General features: G+C 40.8%; 1 long non-coding RNA gene across 2 annotated transcripts; it reads left to right on the top strand.

Annotated features, from left to right (window-relative positions):
* Window positions 1–1,458: 1,458 nt before the first annotated feature.
* LOC142171437 (uncharacterized) lies at window positions 1,459–18,977 on the top strand. 2 transcript variants are annotated; one of them, XR_012701001.1, is made up of 2 exons: window positions 1,459–1,962; window positions 18,716–18,977. It is a non-coding gene; the product is annotated as an uncharacterized LOC142171437 (long non-coding RNA). The 2 variants fall into 2 exon arrangements; XR_012701002.1 differs by having other exon boundaries at window positions 18,712–18,977.
* The last annotated feature ends 2,876 nt before the right edge of the window (window positions 18,978–21,853 follow it).

The raw sequence follows: 21,853 nt of genomic DNA, 5'->3' as shown, positions 1-21,853 counted from the left end.
TTTCAAGTTAAAACATGTCAAACTCACAAAATGTATCCACACACGGTGACAATGGCCTCAGATTCCACAGTGAAAATGAAAATGTGATTGTTCCAAGGAGTCGAGCTGCCACAGGCTAATCTCGGGGGAGCACCGGTTGCCAACCCAGTCGATGTCAGTTCACACGTTGCTCTAAACGCGAATCTAGGCGCAGATCTCGATGGGAGTGTACACAGAGAAGGCCGATCTAGTGGCCAAGGAACACAGGGCAGAGGAGACGAAGGAGTCAGTCTCCAAGTGATATTCGAGATGCTTCAGGCTCAGCAAGCCGCTATTGCTCAGTTACAAAATCAACATAGAGCTCCGAATAAGGTTGAGCCAGAAATTATTCGCAGTACCAAGCCAGTACCGGTAAAGGTCGAATGGTAACGATTCGGGGACTGATCTTGCGGTAATGAAAATGCTCGAGGAGCTCACCAAAAGAATTGAATCAGGGGAGAAGAGAATCGAAGCCAACGATAACAAAGTGGAGACATACAACTCTCGAGTTGATCAGATACCGGGGGCACCGCCAATCTTGAAAGGGATGGATTCGAAGAAGTTTGTACAAAAGCCGTTTCCTCCAAGTGCGGCTCCGAAGACTATTCCAAAGAAGTTTCGTATGCCATACATACCCAAATATAATGGGATCACCGATCCCAACGAGCATGTTACTTCATATACGTGCGTCATCAAGGGTAACGATTTAGAAGATGATGAAATCGAATCTGTACTGCTGAAAAAATTCGGAGACCCTTTCAAATGGAGCAATGATTTAGTATCATAACCTGCCACCAAATTCCATCGACTCATTTGACATGTTAGAAGATTCTTTCGTAAAGGCACACACCGGGGCCATAAAGGTCACAACGAGGAAATCAGACCTTTTCAAGGTAAGACAAAGGGATAATTAGAAGAGAAAAACAATGTTAGTACTCCCCATTCCAAATTAGTTGTCATATTTCACTTTTCGAGAGTCAATTTAATTAATATTTAAAATTAAATTAAATTAGTTTAATTTAATATTTTAAAATTAAAATATAAATATTCAAAAACTATTTATATGGGATGGAGGAAGTATTTTTCAAGTATTCAAGTCCAGTTTAACTTTTGAGAAGCAAAATATGACAATTATATGGGATGGAGGAAGTATTTTTCTTTTCTTTTTCGAAACAAACAAATTGAGCGTACACTTGGCAGTTGGCAATGATGCCAATTATTTTCTAAAATAAATTCCCCCAAAAATAAGTCATTATATTTTTTTTTCTGAAAATAAGTCATTTTCTGCATTCAAACGGTATGATTCTTTTTATTAAAAGAAAAAATATGATTTTTTCGCTTATATTTTTCTCCAATAATCTATTGAATAGTAAAACAGAATTTCTTGTTAAGAATAATTTTCGAAAAACATTTTCACCGTATATAATTTCACCTTTTTTTTTCCAAAACAAATGGGACCCAAAATTCTAGTTATAAGGTTTGAATTTCCCTATATTAGCTCGTGTGGTAGGTAAGATATCAGTGAGCTTTCCTCATTCACAGCAAATTAATGGAGTCTCACTCTCTAACCATTCGCGCCAAATTCCCAAACCATTTCCACATTTCATCATCTCTTCCTCGTCTGGCCATTATCAATATACCAAACCCTAAATTTCTCTTCATATTACCTTCTTCTCCGATGCCTCTTCTTACATCTTCACGACGACTTGAAATCCACCGCAGGAGGACCTCTTTTTCACGGCAGTCTTCGAATTCGAGCTCAAAGTTTATCGCACGCGCCGTGGGAAGTGATTCTGACCGCCAATCAAATGTGTCTAGAGAGCTAATCATTTTGAACTCTGCTTTAACTCTGGTGCTTGGGGTTGCGAATCGTGTACTTTACAAACTTGCCCTTGTTCCTATGAAGGAATACCCGGTTTTTCTAGCTCAGGTTACCACTTTTGGGTGAGTTTTATAATTTATTCTTACAATTATAGTGTGATCACGTATATACCTCATTTACCTGTGTGATATGATTTGGTTTATGTACCTTCAAAATTAGAGTTCTTTCCGGAACTAATTTAGAGGGTATTTGGGTAAGCTTATAAGCTGGTCGCTTATAATCACTTTTACGTTTATATTTCAAAGATCAGTTTTAACGCTTCAATACTTAATCCTTATTAGCTAGTACTTTCAATCAGCTAACCAAAATGGGCTCTTAATATTATCTCCAATTTAAAAAGAACGGCACTTACTATTTGAAGAGTGTGATTTTTTTTTTTCCTTTGACTTCAATTTTTTCATTCATTTTATAAAATTAATGATAAAAGATTGTGACGTATAATATTTCTTTTTCTGAATTTGTAAATTTTATTTTTAAACCTATACTTGATTTGGGATAAAAAATTATATTTAGTGAATTGACCCTCTACTTTATACTGGATTCTTTAAGAGTATATTGTAGACTTGCCTTGAGGTATTTTTCAGCCTAGACTTCAATGTGGCTATGAGTATTGTGAAGAAAATGCCAGAAGTTGTAAGTTGTATGAATCTTTTGGTTTGACTTCGAAATTGTGGGTAACTGTGGTTTGCTTCCTCGATATTGATACCCTAACTCTTATAAATGGGGATACTTAATCCTTCGATTCCCTTTTTGCCTTCTGAGAATCAGATTTCCATATCTTCTTCTTCCTCAATCAGAATCTCTACTTTCTTTACCTTACTTCATACTCCTAACTTCACTGATTTCAGTGGTTCCTTCTACTCGACTCTTCTGCGTTTACATCCCCTCTATTCATAAACCAAAATGGTTAATGTGTCTTCCAGTTCTAGGGGGGTACCTGACCCTGTTCCTTTGGTAGTGTGCATGCCTTCCCATGAAGGTGGGGCTGCCATCGCTGCAAAAGATGAAAGCTTTCCTACGGTGGAGGAAATAAATCCCCGTAGTGAGAAAGCTAGAACTGACGTCTCAAAGTTGCCCGAGGATGACCGTGAGGCCGTAGAGTCTGAGATGGGCACAGTGTCCCTTTCTAATTTCAGGGTGAAGTTCAAAATTCCAGTCCACATCGATCTGGTCCCGGCTGGACGCGATGTGGTGCAGATTCATCGTCCTGGATATTGCATGTTCTACACATATCCATTCTATGTGGGCTATTCTTTTCCCATTCTCCCATTGGTAGAGAAATTCTGTCGCTACTACGGTGTCTTCCCGGCTCAGCTTTCTCCTTATATCTACAAGCTCATCCTCATGCTGACGAAGTACGCGGAATTGGCTGACCGCGGGGTCACTCTTCACCACCTGATGCACCTTTTAGCGTTGAGTTTCCATAGAGGGACGATGTTGCACCTTCATCACCATAGAGGTAAAAGTTTGGTAGTAAAGATGGACGATAAAGCAAATCGTCGATTCTGGTTTAATTACGTCTACGTCAAGACTGAGGACATGGTGGCGAACGCAAATGGATTTCCTGAGGCGTGGAATTACGCCCGTAAGTATTTTCATTAAGTGCTCATTTTGCTCGTTTTGGTCGTAGTCTAACCGTTCTGTCTTTTTCTCCAGCGGAGACCGCGCCCCCTCCTTTGGTCGCAGATATTCACGAATGGGTTAGCCAGATCTTGCCCCACACAGTGGGGATTCGTGGGTGGCCGGCCTTTTTCCAGAAGTTCAGGCCCAAACTTTCAGCGACAGGTGAGTTTGTCCGTCCATATAGAGTCTTTTTACGTATGTCGTCCTGACCTTGTGGTCGCGTGTTCGTCATAACTTTGAGAGTCGCCGTTCTAATCTTTTTTGCAGGCAGAGGGTCTTCGAAGAGGCAGAAAGCTCCTGCTCCGGCATTCCATAAGAGGAAGGCCATTTCTGTTCCTACTGTTGTGGTGAGACCTGCTCGGTCATCGACTACTGCGGCGGGTGTGTCCACTTCCCCTATGCGTTTAGTTGACGAGGACGATGAGGAAGGATTGTCGCCGACTGATGATAATCTGCTTCCCCGCAAGAGGGGATTCGTCGGTATAGGCGAGGAAAGTGTCCGTGTGGGAAGTTCGGTGATGGATGGCATTGTCATCAGAGAAACGACGACCATAGATCTCGGAGTTAGTACCGAGCTGCTGTCCACGATCCCGCCGCCGTCGGGGGACGAGGGATGTACGTTGCTCCTTGAGGCCAGAACGAGTGTTGAAGGGTCGTCGATGTGACTGATGCCTTACAAGGGGTGATACATCGACCTTGTTACCGACCGAGGATCCTTCCTCTCGGGTTGATACCAAGGGCAAAAGTGTTGCCAAAGAGGATTATGAGACAGGCTCCGACATGGACGCCGAAGGGGTTAGGATGATGGGTGAAGGACTCACTCGGCTTGAGGTGAGGTTGGAAGGGAGCACGCGGACTATTGCAATCCCTCTAGACCAAGATCTATTTGTTGACACGGAGGACGTGGTCCCTTCTCTTGGTCCACTCTGTTCCGATGTGGAAGGTAAGACCCTCGAGAAGCTGAAGGATTCCACTTTGTCCAAGAGCATATCCGGCCTTGCTCTTAGGGTATGTTTGGTATTCCGTTTCCATAATCATTTTTTTTTAATTAATGTTGATTCTGACTTTGTTCTTACCCGCTATGGCTTTCTTTTAAGACTGTGATCTTGGAGATTGAAAGATCTCGCCGAGAGGAAAGGCGTAAGGCTATCTTCCAAAAGATGGAGCGGAAATATCGTGAATATTGTGATAAGCACTGTGAGCTTTGTCAGCGACTTGGTGGTAGTAGCAACTTCCGGGCCTTTCGAAACGAGCTAAAAGAGAAGGATGACGAATTGGTGAAGGTTATCGGAAAATGTAGTGAGCTCGAGGGGGCGTTGAAGGACAAAGAGGAGGAGCTAGATGTGAGTAGGGGGGTTGAGGCCTAATGTGCCGACCTTTAGGACCAAGTGGTCTCGCTGCGTGCCGAGATGGAGGAGTGTCAACTTTGAGCGGCCATTTTGAGTGGCGAGGTCGCCGAGAAGGTAGCAGATTTGGAGAAGTCGGAGTCAGACCAGTTATCAGTTGCACGTAAAGCGGCAGCTTTAGAGGATACGATCCGTGTTATCCGTTCTGAACGGGATTTCGCCATGGAGACGGCTAGGCTCAGAGAGGAGCGACTTGATGAGCGAATTGGGGAGTTAGAAAAAAAGGTTGCGAACCTTAATGATCGAGTTGTTGCCCTCGAGGCCGAGAAGGCATGGTTATTGGCGCATCCATCCTCATCCCGTACTGCTCTTCCTGACGTTCCTCGGGATCTGTATGAGGAATGGATTCACGCCGAGGCCTTACTGGATATATTCAGGGATCTGATGAGGACGGGGGCTGTTTTGGAAGCCGACTTAGAGAATGCATATGGTAAGGCACGTGAAGCTCGGTTTGCTTATGGCTATGACCCCGCTACACCACAAGCTGGTGATGCTGAGGAAGATGTGGAAGGGATTGAGCAGGATGCCTGGTACGAGGATGAGTATCCCGGCGCCGACGGCGATAGTGGAGAGACGGGTGGAGATGGTGTTGTTGAGTTAGGTAGCGCGTAGTTGCTTTTTCTTTCTTTTGCTTGTAATTCTTGTACATACTTTTGCTGGTATCTGCTTTAGCCTTTGTAAGGGATATATTTGAAGTAAGAAATGTTGTTTTCGATGTTTCGTATCTAATTCTTTTCTTTATGTTCGGGCTTGCATGCTTCTTTCTTTTGTTTTGTCGTTTCAATCATAAAAATTTGGTTTTGGTCATGGCCAAGGATCAGTAGGTGTTAATTCGAACGAGGTCGAATGTAACTTGTATTGAGTTGGTTCGACCGAGGTCAAATGTGAGTTGATTCGAACGAGGTCGAATGTGAGTTAATTCGAACAAGGTCAAATGTGAGTTACTTAATTCTGGCCGGGGGCCGAGTAGATATTGAGGCGATGTTGTTTGGGCGAAACCATGGGCGAACTTCATACACTTGTGTTTTTCTCATATACTTGGAGAAATTTAAATGTTTTTCGGGCTGGCATTCCAGTCCCACTCTATCTACTCCCTTCATTGGGTGACTTGGCGACGTGTTGAGAGGTTGGGAAATGAACTAACCGTCGGGTGTCTCTTTCCGCTCGTATTTCGACTTGGAAGTGTCCCCCTTGTCGCCTCGTTAAAAATCTTCTCGAGAAAACTCAATTGGGACAAAAGTCAAGTGAGGGAAAAAGAGTGCGACTTGGAGGATGCTTTTTCTTAAAAGTTGAAGTACTTGCGGTGAGCGACGTTCCAGTTGTTTGACAGTAGTTTTTCTTCCATTGTTTCTAGTTTAAATGCCCCTTTATTTGCTGCTACCATGATTTTGTATGGGCCGTCCCAATTCGTCCCTAGTTTGCCTTCCCGCGAGTCTTTACTTGCTTGTGTTTTGGCCTTGAGCACGTAGTCCCCGACTTTGAGTGGTCTGATCTTGGACTTTTTGTTATAATAGCATTCTGCCTGTTGTTTTTGCGCGACTATCCTTATGTAGGTCGTATCTCTCCGTTCTTCGGTTTTATCGAGCTCTTGCCTTCTGCTTTCATCGTTCCTCAGCCCGCTCTCATGGGAATATCGCAAACTAGGCTCTCCGACTTTGACCGGTATAATCGCATCAGTCCCATATACTAAAGAGTAGGGTGTATCTCCTGTGCTCGTCTTTGGCATTGTGCGATAGGACTAAAGCACTTTTGGTAATAGCTCTGGCCACAATCCCTTGGCGTCCTCAAGCTTTCTCTTCATGATGTTCAGTATTAATTTATTAGAGGATTTAGCTTGCCCGTTGCCCCGGGGTGGTATGGTATGGAGAGTATTCTTTTGATATGCCACTTCTCAAAACATTCAGCGACCTTTTTTCCAGTAAATTGGGGTCCGTTATCGCAACTGATCTCTTTGGGGAGGCCGAAATGGCACACAATGTTTTTCCATATGAAGGAAATCACTTCATATTCGCGTATTTGGGCGAATGCTCCTGCTTCTACCCATTTAGAGAAATAGTCAGTTAAAACCAGAAAAAATCATACGTTACCTCGCCCCGCAGGGAGGGGGACGACGATGTCCATTCCCTATTTGATGAAAGGCCAAGGGGAGGTGACTGAGTGGAGATGCTCGCCCGCTTGATGGATCATTGGGGCATATTTTTGGCATTGTTCAGATTATTTTACGAAGTCAGCGGCCTATTTTTTCATGGTAGGCTAGTTGTAACCTTCCCATATGAGACACCTGACCAGAGCTCGATTGCCTGAGTGAGCTCCGCAGTGGCCTTCGTGGACTTCTTCTAGGACGCGCCGCGTCTGATTTTGGCCTAAGCATTTCGCTAGGGGGGCGCCATACGTCCTTTTGTATAGGTCGTTGTGAATGATGATGTACCTGGCCGTTTGCATCCAGAGCTTCTTGGCTTCCTTTTTATCATCTGGGAGTACGTCATCCTGCAAGTATGTAACAATACGGTTGCGCCAGGCCCAGGTTAGATTTATAGTCCTTACCTCAATTTGATCTATCGATGAGTGGAGGAGGGTGACCATTCCTTTTCCGATTATGCTTTTAGTTGCTGCCGCTAATTTGGCGAGGCCGTCTGCTTTGATGTGTTGTGCTCGAGGGATTTGGTCGAGCTGGCACTCGTCGAACTAGGGCAGTAGTTTACAGATCTCGACCTGGTACTTTTATAACCTTTTCTCTTTGATCTGGAAAGTCCTTGTGACTTGGTTGACAACGAGTTGAGAGTCGCAGTGTAGGATGACCGGCCTCGCCCCTTACTTGAATGCTAGCCTTAACCCTGCAATCACAGCCTCATACTCGGCCTCGTTGTTAGTCATGTCCGGGCACCTTATGGACTGGCGAACCACTTCGCCTGTCGGGACTTCGAGCACAAGTCCCAGTTCGACCCCTGACACATTGGAAGCACCGTCGGTGTACAAAATCCATAGATCTTGAGTTCGCGAAGAAGCATGGGCGGCTTCTTTTTCTACTTCGGGCATTATTTTTGCGTTGAGGTCGGTGATGAAGTCGGCAAGGATTTGTGATTTTAACTCCGTCTGCGGTTGATATGTGATATCATGCTCGCTCAGTTCTATGGCCCACTTGGCTAAACTGCCCGATAGCTCAGGCTTATGCAAAATACTCCGTAAGGGGAAAGTTATGACTACCGAGATGGAGTGGCACTAAAAGCAGGGTCTAAGCTTTCGTGAAGCTACGACCAAGGCCAGGGCTAATTTTTCGAGGTGGGGATACCTCGTCTCGGCATTGATTAAGGTTCTGCTAATGTAATAGATAGGGGATTGCTTACCTTTATCTTCTCGGACCAGAACTGCACCCACCGCTACTTCAGATATGGCGAGGTAGACGAGAAGGCATACCCTCGGTTCCGCTTTGGAAAGCAACAACGGTGACAACAGATAAGCCTTTAATTCCTTCAGGGCTTGAACGCACTCAGAAGTCCATTGGAGGTTGTTGTCTTTCTTGAGTATGCCGAAAAACTTATGGCATATGTCGGATAATCGTGAGATGAATCTCGACAGGGCGGCGATGCGGCCGATCAGCCTCTCAACCTATTTTTTACTGGTTAGGTGTTCTGGTATTCCTTTTATGGCTTTGATTTGGTCGGGGTTGACCTCAATACCTCTTTGCGATACTAGGAAGCCCAAGAATTTTCCTGAGGTCACGCCGAATGCACACTTTTTGGGATTCAACTTCATTCTGTACCGCCTAAGTATATAAAAGGCTTCTTCCAGGTGGTTGATGTGATCTTCTTTCCTTTTGGACTTGACCAACATATCGTCTATGTAGACTTTCATGGTCTTTCCGAGTTAGTAATTGATCATTTTGGTCACCAACCTTTGGTATGTCACCCCTGCATTTTTCAGTCCGTAGAGCATCACCCTGTAGTAATACGTTCCTTGGTGGGTGATGAAGGTGGTATTATCCTGGTCCTCCTCTTCCATGAGGATCTGATTGTAGCTCGAGTAGGCATCCAAGAAGCTCAGCAGTTCATGCCCGGCCGTTGCATCAATGAGCTGGTCAATGTGAGGTAGCGGGAATGAATCTTTGGGGCATGCTTTGTTTAAATCCGTAAAGTCTACGCACATCCGCCACTTTCCGTTCTTCTTTTTCACCATGACCACATTGGCAACCTATTGGGGGTATTTTGATTCGCTGATGGAGCCATTTTCTAACAATATTTTGACCTCCTCGCGAACTGCATCGTTTATTGGGGAATTGAACTTTTGCCTAACCTGCCTTACCGGGGGGTAGAACGGGTCGACGTTCAACTTGTGTGTGGAGACCTCCTTTGGGATACTTGATATGTCTGCATGGGCTGAAAGCAAACAAGTCCGCGTTAGTAGTTAAGAATTGACGGAATTTACCTGGTTTCTGAAGTTTGCAGCCGATGTAAGCTTTCTTGTTGTGGTTGTTGCTGTCTAATAGAACGGTGTCGAGGTCTTCTATGGTTGATCCCGTGGCGTCTATTATTTCGGGATCTCTAACGACGTCCGCGTTTTCATCATAGCTCGACCTCGACCCTGTTAATTGCTATGCATCATCTGTTTTGCCCTTCATTTGTTGGATATATGTACAATCCAAGGCGATGCTAGCATTCTTGAGATGTGTGTATGATGAATACTCCCCATGGGGTTGGAAATTTGATAATTTGGTACAAGCTGGAGGGGATAGCCCTCATGGCGTGTATCCAAGGTCGACCTATTACGGCATTGTACGTCGTATCCGGGTCCATGATGTGGAATGTGGTTTCCAGAGTGACGTCACCGGCCAGGACGGGGAGTGTGATTTCCCCGGACGTTCGTTCAACTGCATTGTTAAAACCTGTTAGCGTGATGCAGCGCGGCGCTATCTTATCCTCGAGTTTCATTTGTGCAAGTACTCGAGGATGGACAATGCACGCGTCGCTCTCATCGTCCACCATAATGCGTCTTACATATATATCTAATATTCGTAATGTAATAACAAGGACATCATATTGAGGGAAAACCAAACCGTGGGTATCTGACTTATTGAAGGTGATACTTTCTTCGAGTTCGGCGTACCGTTCATGAGTGATTGACTATTTGAACTTGTGGGTTATGGTGAACTTTACATTGTTGATTGAAATGTCGTCGCCACTCTCGATGATCATTTGAATGGTCCGAATCAGTGAGGGTGGTTTTGGTGGTCCTTGGTGTTGTTAATGTCCTCGGGAAAAGTTAGTCCTCCCTCGGTCGCTCAACAATTCTTTGAGGTGTCTTTGATGAAGTATGTTCACAACCTCCTGCCTTAGGGCGATGCAGTCCTCAGTTTTGTGACCTCGCTCTTGGTGGAACTCGGAGAGGGCATTTGATTTTCTAGTGCTTGGGTCTGACCTCACCTTTTGTGTCCACTTTAATTATGGTCCGACCTTCTCTAATGCGTAGACTATTTCTGAGGGTGACACATAAAAATTGTGAGCGGATAGTAAAGGGGGCATACCTCTTTCGTTCTGGTGAGTCCCTGTCATTGGCCTAGATGGCCCCTCTTCGTGGAGGGAGGGGGCACGATGGCACTTCTGACATATGGCTGATGCCTTTCCCGGATGGATTGTAGAGCTGTGAGATCTCTCCTGGCATCATTACTTCGATCCTTCCTGGTTTCGGCTTGTACCGTGGTCAATCGATGGGTTGGCCCATTCAGGTCGTCTTTGTCGGCATGGACTTCGGCACAGTAGGCGTTGTGTATTTCATCCCAAGTGGTTGGAGGATATTTCATAAGCCGAATTAATAGTTTTCTGGTCGCCCTTGAGCCATTCCTATTAAGCCCATTCTGGAAAGCTGCTACATCCATTCCTTCCGATACATTCGGTAAGGTCATCCTTACTCTATTGAATCGAGCGAGAAAGTCCATCAATCCCTCTCCAGGTGATTTTTTGATGGCAAATATATAGTTCACTTTTGCCTCCACCTTCTTAGTCCCAGCATGGGCCGTTATGAACATGCCGGCTATCTCTTCAAATATTTCAATGGAGTGCGCGTGTAGCTGTGAATACCAAGTTAATGCTCCTCCGGTAAGGGTCTCGTCGAACTTTTTCAACAAGATGGAGAAGACTTGTTCTTTGGCGAGATCATTGCCCTTTACCGCAGTGACATAGTGAGTTACATGATCTTCGGGGTCGGTCGTACTGTTATAAATTTTCAGATAAGGCGGCATCTTGAAGGTCTTGGGTATGGCATGTGGGACGGCTTCATCACTATAGGGTTGTTCAAGGAACCGACCAGCGTCTCTTTTTGGCAAGAGTTTTGGGGCACTCGGTATTTTGTCAACTCTTTCTTGGTATTCTCTCATTTGATCCCGAAGCATTTTGTTTTCATTTTCCATTTCTGCCATTTTCCTCAGAATGGCCGTGAGGGTGTCGTTACCTGCATTATTAATATTGTGAGTGATACCTGTTACTGGAGGGGGAGGGTCGTGCTACATGGCCATTGCTGGTGTAATGCAAGTCCTTGCATTTTCTCTGATTGCCTCCTGAGTGGGCTTGTCGAGGATGTCGGTCAGCGTATTTTTCAGCCAAGCCTCGAGTAGCTCCTTCACCGCTGGTGGCGCCGCTTCCGCTGTGGACGTGGAAGCTCTTTAACACGGGATGTTGTGATACTGTCGTGAGGGAGGGGCGACCCACTTCGTCGGGGAGAGGTGTTAGGTGTTATGTCTTCGCCTTCTGTTTCGGAGACCTCATTGATGGTATTTAAGAGGTTGGTAGTGAGATCGTTCACTGCCTTCATTCTTTCTTCTCCATTACCTGCCATGTCAGATCCGTGTGTACAAGGAAGTAGGAGCTCTTTTTTTTTATTGGACTGTGCTAGTTATAGATCTAGAAGAAACTAAAAACTCAACTAGATAATCCCTACAGACGGCAGCAAATTGTTTGACCAAAAAATGTAGACTTTTGATTAAACTAATTAATTTAGTATGATGAAGGGCTAAACCTAGTTAATGATAATAACTTCAGATCTATAATCGATTAACATAAATAAAGCAAAAACAGTGTTGAGAGAAGATTAAATGTGATGTACATTCAATGTACATACAACATTAATGATGGGGGAATATCAAGCAATAAATAATCGATAAATGGAATTAAAGTAAATAAGGAGAATGATTCACCTAATATTGAATGAGGTGGATGATTCCTCCTTCTGACAATGATAAATGATAGACAAATACTAGAATGTTGGGACCCTTCTCGGATCTAACGAAAAAAGTATGGAATAGTAGATAATTGAATCTCTTTAGAAAGATAGTGATTGTCTTTAACCTAGAGGGACATTCCCTGGCCAGTCTACCCTAAAAGTACAGTCACCAAGAATATTTAATAGAATATTCTCCTGAATATTCTATTACAAAAACTAGCCGTTAGCACTGCCCTTGATACTCGACATCGGCCGTTATTGACTACTCAGCTAAGAGCCCCGTTATCTACTAATCGACCTCGTCCATATCGCTTTTCACGATATTGCTTCACGCTAAATCTCACTGAGGTAGATTTTGACCCATACACTTAATCTTTACTTTTCTATTTTAGGTTGTTAACATAGGTTACCAATTGCTAAAATAGTAAAAGGGTCACAACTTTGGAGACATAATACGACGGGAAGCAAACAAGAATCAAAATCAACTACAGCCTAATCTTTCTTCGTTAAGTTATAGAATAGAATGATTAGGTTCGTTTACTATAATTCTAAAACTCAGCAATAATATGAATAAAATAAAAAGATTAGTGATTCCGTCCCATCAGGGAATAGGATTAGGAACTTTTTAATGTTAATTAACATAAAATATATTTAAACAAAAAGCAAAAAATAAAAAAGGAATAAAGTCTTCGTCCGCTGAAGGTCATTGAAAAAGAATGATTCTTTTTTTTTTTGGTTAAATATATAAAAAGGCCCTTTTTGAAGGGAAGAGAAGAAGGAATCCGGGAGGAAGGTGTTTTTTTTTTCTTTAAATAAACAAGCAAAAAAAATTTTAAACCAAAACATAATAAAAGAAATATTAATATTTTCGTTCGATGAGTGGTAGAGAAGAAGAATGGTCTTTTTTTTTTAATTTAGATATAAACAAACAAACAAATTAAAAGATTATTATTTTCGTTCGACGAAGGGCCCCGAAGAAGGAATCCGGGAAAAGGGGTCTTTTTTAATGTAAATAAACAAAAACATCTTTCTAAACTAAACATAAAAAAAGAAAAGAAAAGATTAGTGTTTTCAATCGATATTAGTAGTATCCAAGAAAAAGATGAAGCTAGTGAGAAATCTGAGTTTAGTATGATCTATCCTACCGTATCGCATCGCTCCGAAAGAATTAATAGAATTGAAAGAATAGCTTGAGGAGTTACTCGCCAAAGGGTTCGTCAGACCGAGTGTATCGCCTTGGGGTGCACCGGTATTATTTGTGAAGAAGAAGGATGGAACAATGCGGATGTGTATTGATTATCGCCAATTGAACAAAGTCACTATTAAGAACAAGTACCCGTTGTCGTGTATTGATAATCTATTTGACCAGTTGCAGGGTGCTAAGGTGTTCTCTAAGATCGACTTGAGGTCAGGGTACCATCAATTGAAGATTCGGATGTTCCGAAGACTGCTTTTCGTACTAGATATAGTCATTATGAGTTTCTGGTGATGTCATTCGGTTTAATTAATGCCCCGACAACGTTTATGGATTTGATGAACAGGGTATTCAGGCCATATATTGATTCGTTTGTCATTGTCTTCATTGATGACATCTTGATCTACTCGTGCAGTAAGGAGGAGCATGAGCAGCATATGAGAGTAGTGCTTCAGACGCTGTGGGAACAAAAGTTATATGCTAAGTTCTCTAAATATGAGTTTTGGCTAGAGTCTGTAGCATTTTTGGGGCATATTGTATCGGGCGAGGGTATTAAGGTTGATCCCAAAAAGATTGAGGCAGTTCAGAATTGGCATCGTCCCACTTCGGCGACTGAGATCAGGAGTTTCCTAGGTTTAGCAGGTTATTATCGTCGGTTCGTGGAGGGCTTTTCATCTATTGCAGTACCTTTGACCAAATAAACCCAGAAGGGTGCTCTGTTCCGATGGTCTGATGATTGTGAGGTGAGCTTTCAGAAACTCAAGACAGCATTAACTACAACACCAGTGTTAGTGTTGCCTTTCGGTTCGGGGATGTATACAATGTACTATGACGCTTCACGCATTGGTTTGGGTTGTGTATTGATGTAAGAATGGCGAGTTATTGCATATGCTTCACGTCAGCTGAAGCCCCACGAGAAGAATTATCCAGTACAAGATTTGGAATTAGCTGCGATTGTTCACGCTCTTAAGATTTGGAGGCATTATCTTTATGGGGTGTCTTGTGAAATTTACACTGATCATCGCAGTTTGCAGCATTTGTTCAAGCAGAGGGACCTAAATCTGAGACAGCGCAGATGGCTTGAGTTACTAAAAGATAATGATATTACTGTCCTGTATCATACGGGCAAACCAAATGTGGTTGTTTACTCCTTGAGTAGAAAGGCGGAGAGTATGGGTAGTTTGGCTTTGATTTCAGCAGAGGAGAGGCCCTTAGCTTCAGATATTCAGTCCTTGGCCAACAGACTTGTGCGACTGGATATTTCAGAGCCCAGCCGAGTTCTTGCATGTGTTGTAGCTCAGTCTTAACTATTTGAACAGATCAAGGCTCGCTAATATGATGATCCACACTTAATGGTTCTTCGAGAAACGGTACTACGGGGTGGTGCCAAGGAAGTTACTATTGGAGCGGATGGTGTTTTGCGACTCCAGGATCGTCTATGTGTTCCTAATATGGATGGACTGAGGAAAAAGATCCTAGAGGAAGCACACAGCTCTCGGTATTCTATTCATCCAGGTGCTACAAAGATGTATCGTGACCTGAGACAGCATTATTGGTGGCGACGAATGAAAAAGGACATAGTTGAGTATGTAGATAGGTGTTTGAATTGCCAGCAAGTTAAATACGAACATCAGAGGCCAGGTGGCCTACTTCAGCAGATGACTATACCAGAGTGGAAATGGGAACGCATCACTATGGACTTTGTAGTTGGGTTGACGCAGACCTTGCGGAAGTTTGATGCAGTTTGGGTCATTGTTGACAGGTTGACCAAGTCGGCACATTTTATTCCTGTTGTGACTACGTATACTTCAGAAAGGTTGGCCCAGAATTATATTCAGGAGATAGTTCGTTTGCACGGTGTGCCAATTTCTATCATATCAGATAGAGGCCCTCAGTTTACTTTACATTTCTAGAGAGCAGTACAAAGTGAGTTGGGGACCCATGTAGAGCTCAGCACAGCCTTTCTTCCGCAGACCGATGGGCACTCAGAGCGGACAATTCAGATTTTGGAGGATATACTCAGGTCATGTGTGATTGACTTTGGAGGTCAGTGGGATCGTTTCTTGCCTTTAGTCGAGTTCGCTTATAATAATAGTTACCAATCCAGTATCCAGATGGCACCATTTGAGGCTTTATATGATCGGCGATGCCGTTCTCCCATCGGATGGTTTGATCCCGGTGAGGCTAAATTATATGGTGCTGATTTGGTAAAAGATGCCTTGGAAAAGGTAAAGTTGATTCAGGAGCGACTTCGTGCAGAACAGTCCAGACAGAAGAGTTACGCTGATCAGAAAGCGCGAGAATTATCATTTATGATGGGTGAAAAAGTTCTCTTGAAGGTTTCACCGATGAAGGGAATCATGAGATTCAGGAAGAAGGGCAAGTTGAGCCCAAGGTTTATAGGCCCATTTGAGGTGTTGAGACGAGTTGGGGAGGTTGCTTATGAGCTTGCATTGCCTCCCAGCCTATCGGGAGTTCATCCGGTTTTCCATATATTTATGCTCCAGAAGTATCATGCCGACCTATCACATGTGTTATACTTCAGCACAGTTCAACTAGATAATAGCTTGGGTTATGAAGAGGAGCCAATTGCCATTGTTAATAAACAGGTTCGCCAGTTGAGGTCCAAGAGGATTTATGTAGTAAAAGTCCAGTGGAGGGGCCAAACAGTCGAGGAAGCAACTTGAGAGGCCGAGGAAAACATGCGGAGCAGATATCCACACTTATTCAGCACTTTAGGTATAATTCTAAACCCGTTCGAGGACGAACGTTTGTTTAAGAGGTGGAGAATGTGATGACCCAAAATGTCATCTTTAAATTTAATAACTAACTCTGTGTTCTAAGACCTCAAAAAGCACTATTTATCATTCTTTGACTTGCTTGCGCAGTTTGTAAAAATTTTCGAAAAGTTTTTATGTGAACAAACGGGTTAAAATATGAATTAGAGCTTTAAAACTCAATTGAGTTGACTTTGGTCAACCTTTTAAGCAAACGGACTCGGATAAGTGTTTTGACAGTTTTGGTAGGTCCGTATCGTGATTTAGGACTTGGGCGTATGCTCGGAATCAAATTCCGAGGTCACTAGCCCGAGATATGGAATTTTGATGAAAAATTAAAAGTTTAAGTTCAAATAGTGATCAGATGTCAAATTGAGGGCAAACTACCCCGGAATAGAATTTTGATGATTCCAACATCTCCGTATGGTGATTTTGGACTTAGGAGCGTGATTGAAATTTTACTTAAAAGTTCGTAGTGAAATTAGGCTTGAAATGGCTAAAAACAAGAATTTTAGTTTGGAAGTTTGACCGGGGAGTTGACATTTTAATATCGGAGTCGGAATCCCGTTCCGAAAATTTTTATAGCTCTGTTATATCATTTATAACTTGTGTGCAAAATTTGAGATCAATCAGAGTTGATTTGATAGGTTTCGATATCGAATGTAGAAGTTGAAAAATTTAAGTTTCAATAAGCTTGAATTGGAGCGTAATTCGTGGTTTTAGCGTCAATTTAGATGATTTGAGGTTTCAAATAAGTTTGTATGATATTTTAGGACTTGTTGGTATATTTGGTTGAGGTCCCGAGGGCCTCGGGTGAGTTTCGGATGGTTAACGGATCAAAAAGTTGGACTTAAAAGTTGCTGCAATTTTTCCTCTTCTGTTGGATATTCTAGGCTGTGATCGAGCCCAGGTATCGAGCCCAGGGTTGAGGCTCAGGCTCGAGCTTCAGATCGAATCCACGATCGAAGGTCCAGTTCGAGGATATGATCGAAGGTAAGGCTCGAGGGCTAGGATCGAGACCCATGCTCGATGCCCTGATCGAAGGCACATGCTCGATGCCCCGATCGAAGGCACATGCTCGATGTCCCGATCGAAGGCACAACCTCGATGCCCTGATCGAAGGCCCAATCTCGATGCCATGATCGAGGCCATGGCCGAGATCCAGGCTCAAGCCTGTGATCGAAACCACGAACGAGGACCAGTTATGAAGCCTGTCTGGGCAGTTTTATAAAAAGAGGGCGTTCGTCCATTCGCCATTTTTAACAAATTGGAGCCTGAGCAGAGCCGATTTTTGGATAGATTTTCAAGGAAAGATATTGGGGTAAATGATTCTAACTCGGATTTGGTCTATATACATAAATATATCATTGTTTTCACCGTTTAATTAGTATTTTAAGATTTAAATTTGAAAAAATTTTAGAAATGAATTTTTGAGATTTCGGTATCGATTCAGAGTCAGATTTGAGTGAGACTGGTATGGGTAGACTCGTAATTGAATGAGTTATCGGATTTCATAACTTTCGTCGGATTCCGAGATGTGGGCCCCATGGACGAATTTTTAATTAATTTCGGGATTTTTATTAAAAATGTAGTATTTCATTATAGAATTGATTCCTATAAAGTTTAGTGATTGTATCGAATTATTTTTGGTTAGATTCGAGCCAATTAAAGTTGGATAATCGAGGAAAAGGCCCATTAGGGGATTAAATTTGAGCAAGACGAGGTAAGTCTCTTGTTTAATCTTTTCAGGGAGAAATGTACCCCATAGGTGATAAAATTAAATAATTATTGCTAATTGCAGGGGCTACGTACGCACGAGGTGACGAGAGTCCTTGCGTAGCTACTATTAATGCTAAAGTCCGGGTAGATTAGGACTCAAAGCATGCATTACTTGTATAAATTTTATTCTTTATTAATTAAATTGTTTGATGTATATATTGTGTATTGTTATGAAAGGTAGTAAAAGATGAAATTTTCATATGCTTGATTTTGTTTAGGTTAATTAATTATTGAAATAAATTGTTATCCTTTCGAATAAATTTTACAATAAACACTCTTATTCCGGAGGTACAAGAAAATATCCTCCTTTCTTGTGGATCGGGCCGAACGCCTCGGCAGGATAGATGCATCTATGGATCGTGCCGCACGTCCCTCAACAGTGTACACGACACTCTGGATCAGGCCGTACGACCTCGACAGAAATCGTGCTTAATAATAATAATTACACGATACTTTGATAGTTTATTACAGCTTGCGAAGCTAATTGATAAATTAAAAATCTTTGGAATTTAAAGAATTATTATTCCTGCTTGTTAAGGAATTATTGTTATTCATGTAAATGAGACTAATTCATGAATTGGAAATTTATTGGATTTGAAGGAATTTAATTATTTCTGTTGGTTAAATAAATTATTATAAATTCTGTGAATCATGTTAATTTAAATATTCTAGTTTTATTTCAATTATTATTATTGACCAATAGTGAGTGTCAAAGTCGGTCATCTCATCTCTACCACTTCGAGATTAGGCTTGATACTTACTGGGTATACGTTGTTTACGTACTCATACTACACTTGCTGCACTTTTTGTGTATGATCTTAGACAGGTACTAGTGGAGGACCTATCATCACATATCCACATCATCTCGAGGCATAGTAGTGAGCTGCCTTTCTGAACCGTTCTGCAGCTATCAGTGTCTCTTCTTATATTTACATTCTGTCTATTTCATTTCAGACAGTATTTGGAGTTTTGTATAATCTACTAGATGCTCATACACTTGTGACACCAGGTCTTGGCACACACATTGGTAGAATTTGATGTTTTATTATTTTCTTGGATTTAAATCTAATCGATATATGTTTAATTTATTGGTTGGCTTGCCTAGCTGTAGTGTTGGGCGCCATCACGACCTTTAGGTGAAATTGGGCCGTGACAATGTTCGACGAATTAAGCATGATGAAATTCATAATCATTACCTTGGACATAATATACATAATGAATTGGTAAATTTGTTAGCAAGTAAAATTAGAAATACAATTATTCAAAAAATCAAAGAAATAAAGTATTTCTCAATCATACTTGATTGCACTCGAGATATAAGTCATCAAGAACAGATGTCTTTTAGATTGCAGAGTGTTGATATTTCAGTAACTCCAATAAAAATTACTGAACACTTTTTAGTAATTTTAAAAGAGGATGATACAAGTGGAAAAGGTCTTTTTGAAGTTATTATAATTGAGATAGAAAATATTGGACTTGATATTGATAATTTAAGAGGACAAGGATATAATAATGGATCCAATATGAAGAGTAAACACCAAGGAGTGCAAAAAAGATTTCTATTTATAAATCCTAGATCATTCTATACACCATGTGGTTGTCACAATTTAAATTTGGTACTTTGTAATATGGCTAATTCTTGTACAAAAGAAATATCATTCTTTGGAGTGGTACACCGTATATATTTATTTTTTTCTTCTTCTACTAAGCGATGGAAAGTTTTAAAAGATAGTATACCCAACCTAACTCTTAAATCATTGTCACAAATACGTTGGGAAGGTCGCATTGAAAGTATCAAAGCGATAAGATTTCAAACTCCACAAATAAGAGATGCTTTATTGAAATTAGTAGAAGCTAGTAAAGATCCAAAAACTAAAAGTGAAGCTAATTGTTTAGCGACATACGAGCTTCAAAATTTTGAGTTTTTATTGGGTATGACTATTTGGTATAATATGTTGTTTGCTGTTAATTCAGTTTGTAAAAGTTTGCAATCAAAAGATATGCATATTGATGTAGTCATAGATCAACTAAGAGGCCTTATTTCTTATTTTCAAAAATATAGAGAAGAAGGGTTCACAACTGCTATGATTTTTGCTAAGGAAATTGCATCTGAGATGAATATAGAACATGAATTTCGTAAAAAACGTGTAATACATAGAAAATAATAATTTGATGAGAATGTCGATAATGAAACCACAAAGTCTCTTGAAGAATCTTTTAGAGTAGATTACTTTTTATATATATTAGACCAAGTCATTTTTTCGCTTCAAAATAGATTTGAACAATTCAAAGCGTATGAACGTATTTTTGATTTTTTGTTTAGTGGTAAACAATTAAAGTCATTAGATGATGAAAATTTAAATAAATATTGCCTTAACCTTGAAAGGTCTTTAAGACATAATAATCACTCTGATATTGATGGTCTAGACTTATTTTCTGAATTAAAAGTATTGAGAAAAATAGTGCAAGTAGAAGATAATACTCTAGTCGACATACTCAATGAGATAAAAAGACTTGATTCTTTTCCAAATGCATATATTGCTTATAGAGTAATGTTAACGGTTCCTGTAACAGATGCCTCTGCGGAAAGAAGTTTTTCAAAATTAAAATTGATAAAATCGTATCTAAGATCAACAATGTCTCAAGAGAGATTAAATGGATTAGTCATTTTATCAATTGAAAAAAAATTGTTAGAGGAAATAGATTATAAAAAAATTATTAATAACTTTGCAACTAAAAAAGCTAAAAAAATAGCTTTTAAATAAAATATATATAATTTTTTTTAGAGAAACTTAAGGCCCCTAATTACAGTTTGGCTTTAGGCCCCGAAATGTGTTGAGCCGCCTTTGATACTACATGACAGAGAAGAATGATCTTATTTTAATATAAACAAAAAAAAAGGATAATATTTTGCCGATGTATGGCATAGCTCGAAGAAGGAATGACGGTGAAAAATTGTACCTTGAAGTTGTCGGCAGGCGACTAAATTGATCAGGTAAAATAATATAATCCCTTCGTTTTAAAAGGATTGATTTTTTCCAAAAAAAAAAATAATCAATATTTTCTTAATAGGAAGCATTTACAACTGCACAAATACTATAACACAAGCTTCAAAAGTTTTATAATAAAAAATGTTATAACTTATTTAAGACCACATATCTCAAAAGTTTTAACTTCTTTATTAAAGTATTTGAGTTGGACCCAAATACATGATAAGTTAGGAGCCAAATACATGATTAGTCCAATACTATGTTGGGCCTCAAAAATATTTGGGCTGGTGATATGCATGCTCGAAAAACAATAATTAAGTGAAACATAACTATTGTACTTTAGAAATATTTAAGGGAGAAATTCAAAAATAGCCAGATTTACAAGTGGTCATTCAAAAATAGTCATAATTTCAAAAGTCATCGAAATTTAGCCACTTTTCATGTAAAGATAAATCTGAACATTAAAATCCGGAAAATACTCCAGCATAATATACTGGAACTCAAGTATATTATACTGGAGCCAGCAAAGTATACCGGTCCAGCATAATATGCTGGAAGTTCATACACAGGTGCATCGAACTCCAGTATACTATGCTGGACCGGTCTCTGTTGCAGCAAAATAAGGGTGCGTGCAAGAAAGCCGAAACGGATAATTTCACAGTGATATTTAGAGTTTGTTTTTGTTTTCTAAAATTTATGAAAAAATGGAGTATTTAAGTGTAATTAAATAGATTTGGACTAAAATAGTACTCTCTAACTGGAAATAGCGAAGGTAACCTCATGGATCTGGTATTCAGAGGTGGATGTAGCTTAGTGGCTACGGGTTTAACTGAATCATAACTTTTGATGCGGAGTAAAATTTTGTATGTAAAAATTCATTAAAATTGTAAAAATAGTAGATATGAACCCATAACTTTAAAAATATAATGGGTTCAATGTTTAAAATCTTAAAATTAAACCCATGGGATTTAAAT

This window comes from Nicotiana tabacum, chromosome 17, assembly GCF_000715075.1.
Source record: "Nicotiana tabacum cultivar K326 chromosome 17, ASM71507v2, whole genome shotgun sequence".
Lineage (NCBI taxonomy): Eukaryota > Viridiplantae > Streptophyta > Magnoliopsida > Solanales > Solanaceae > Nicotiana > Nicotiana tabacum.
The sequence above is the reverse complement of the archived record's forward strand: the minus strand, read 5'-3'. Positions and strand labels throughout refer to the sequence as shown.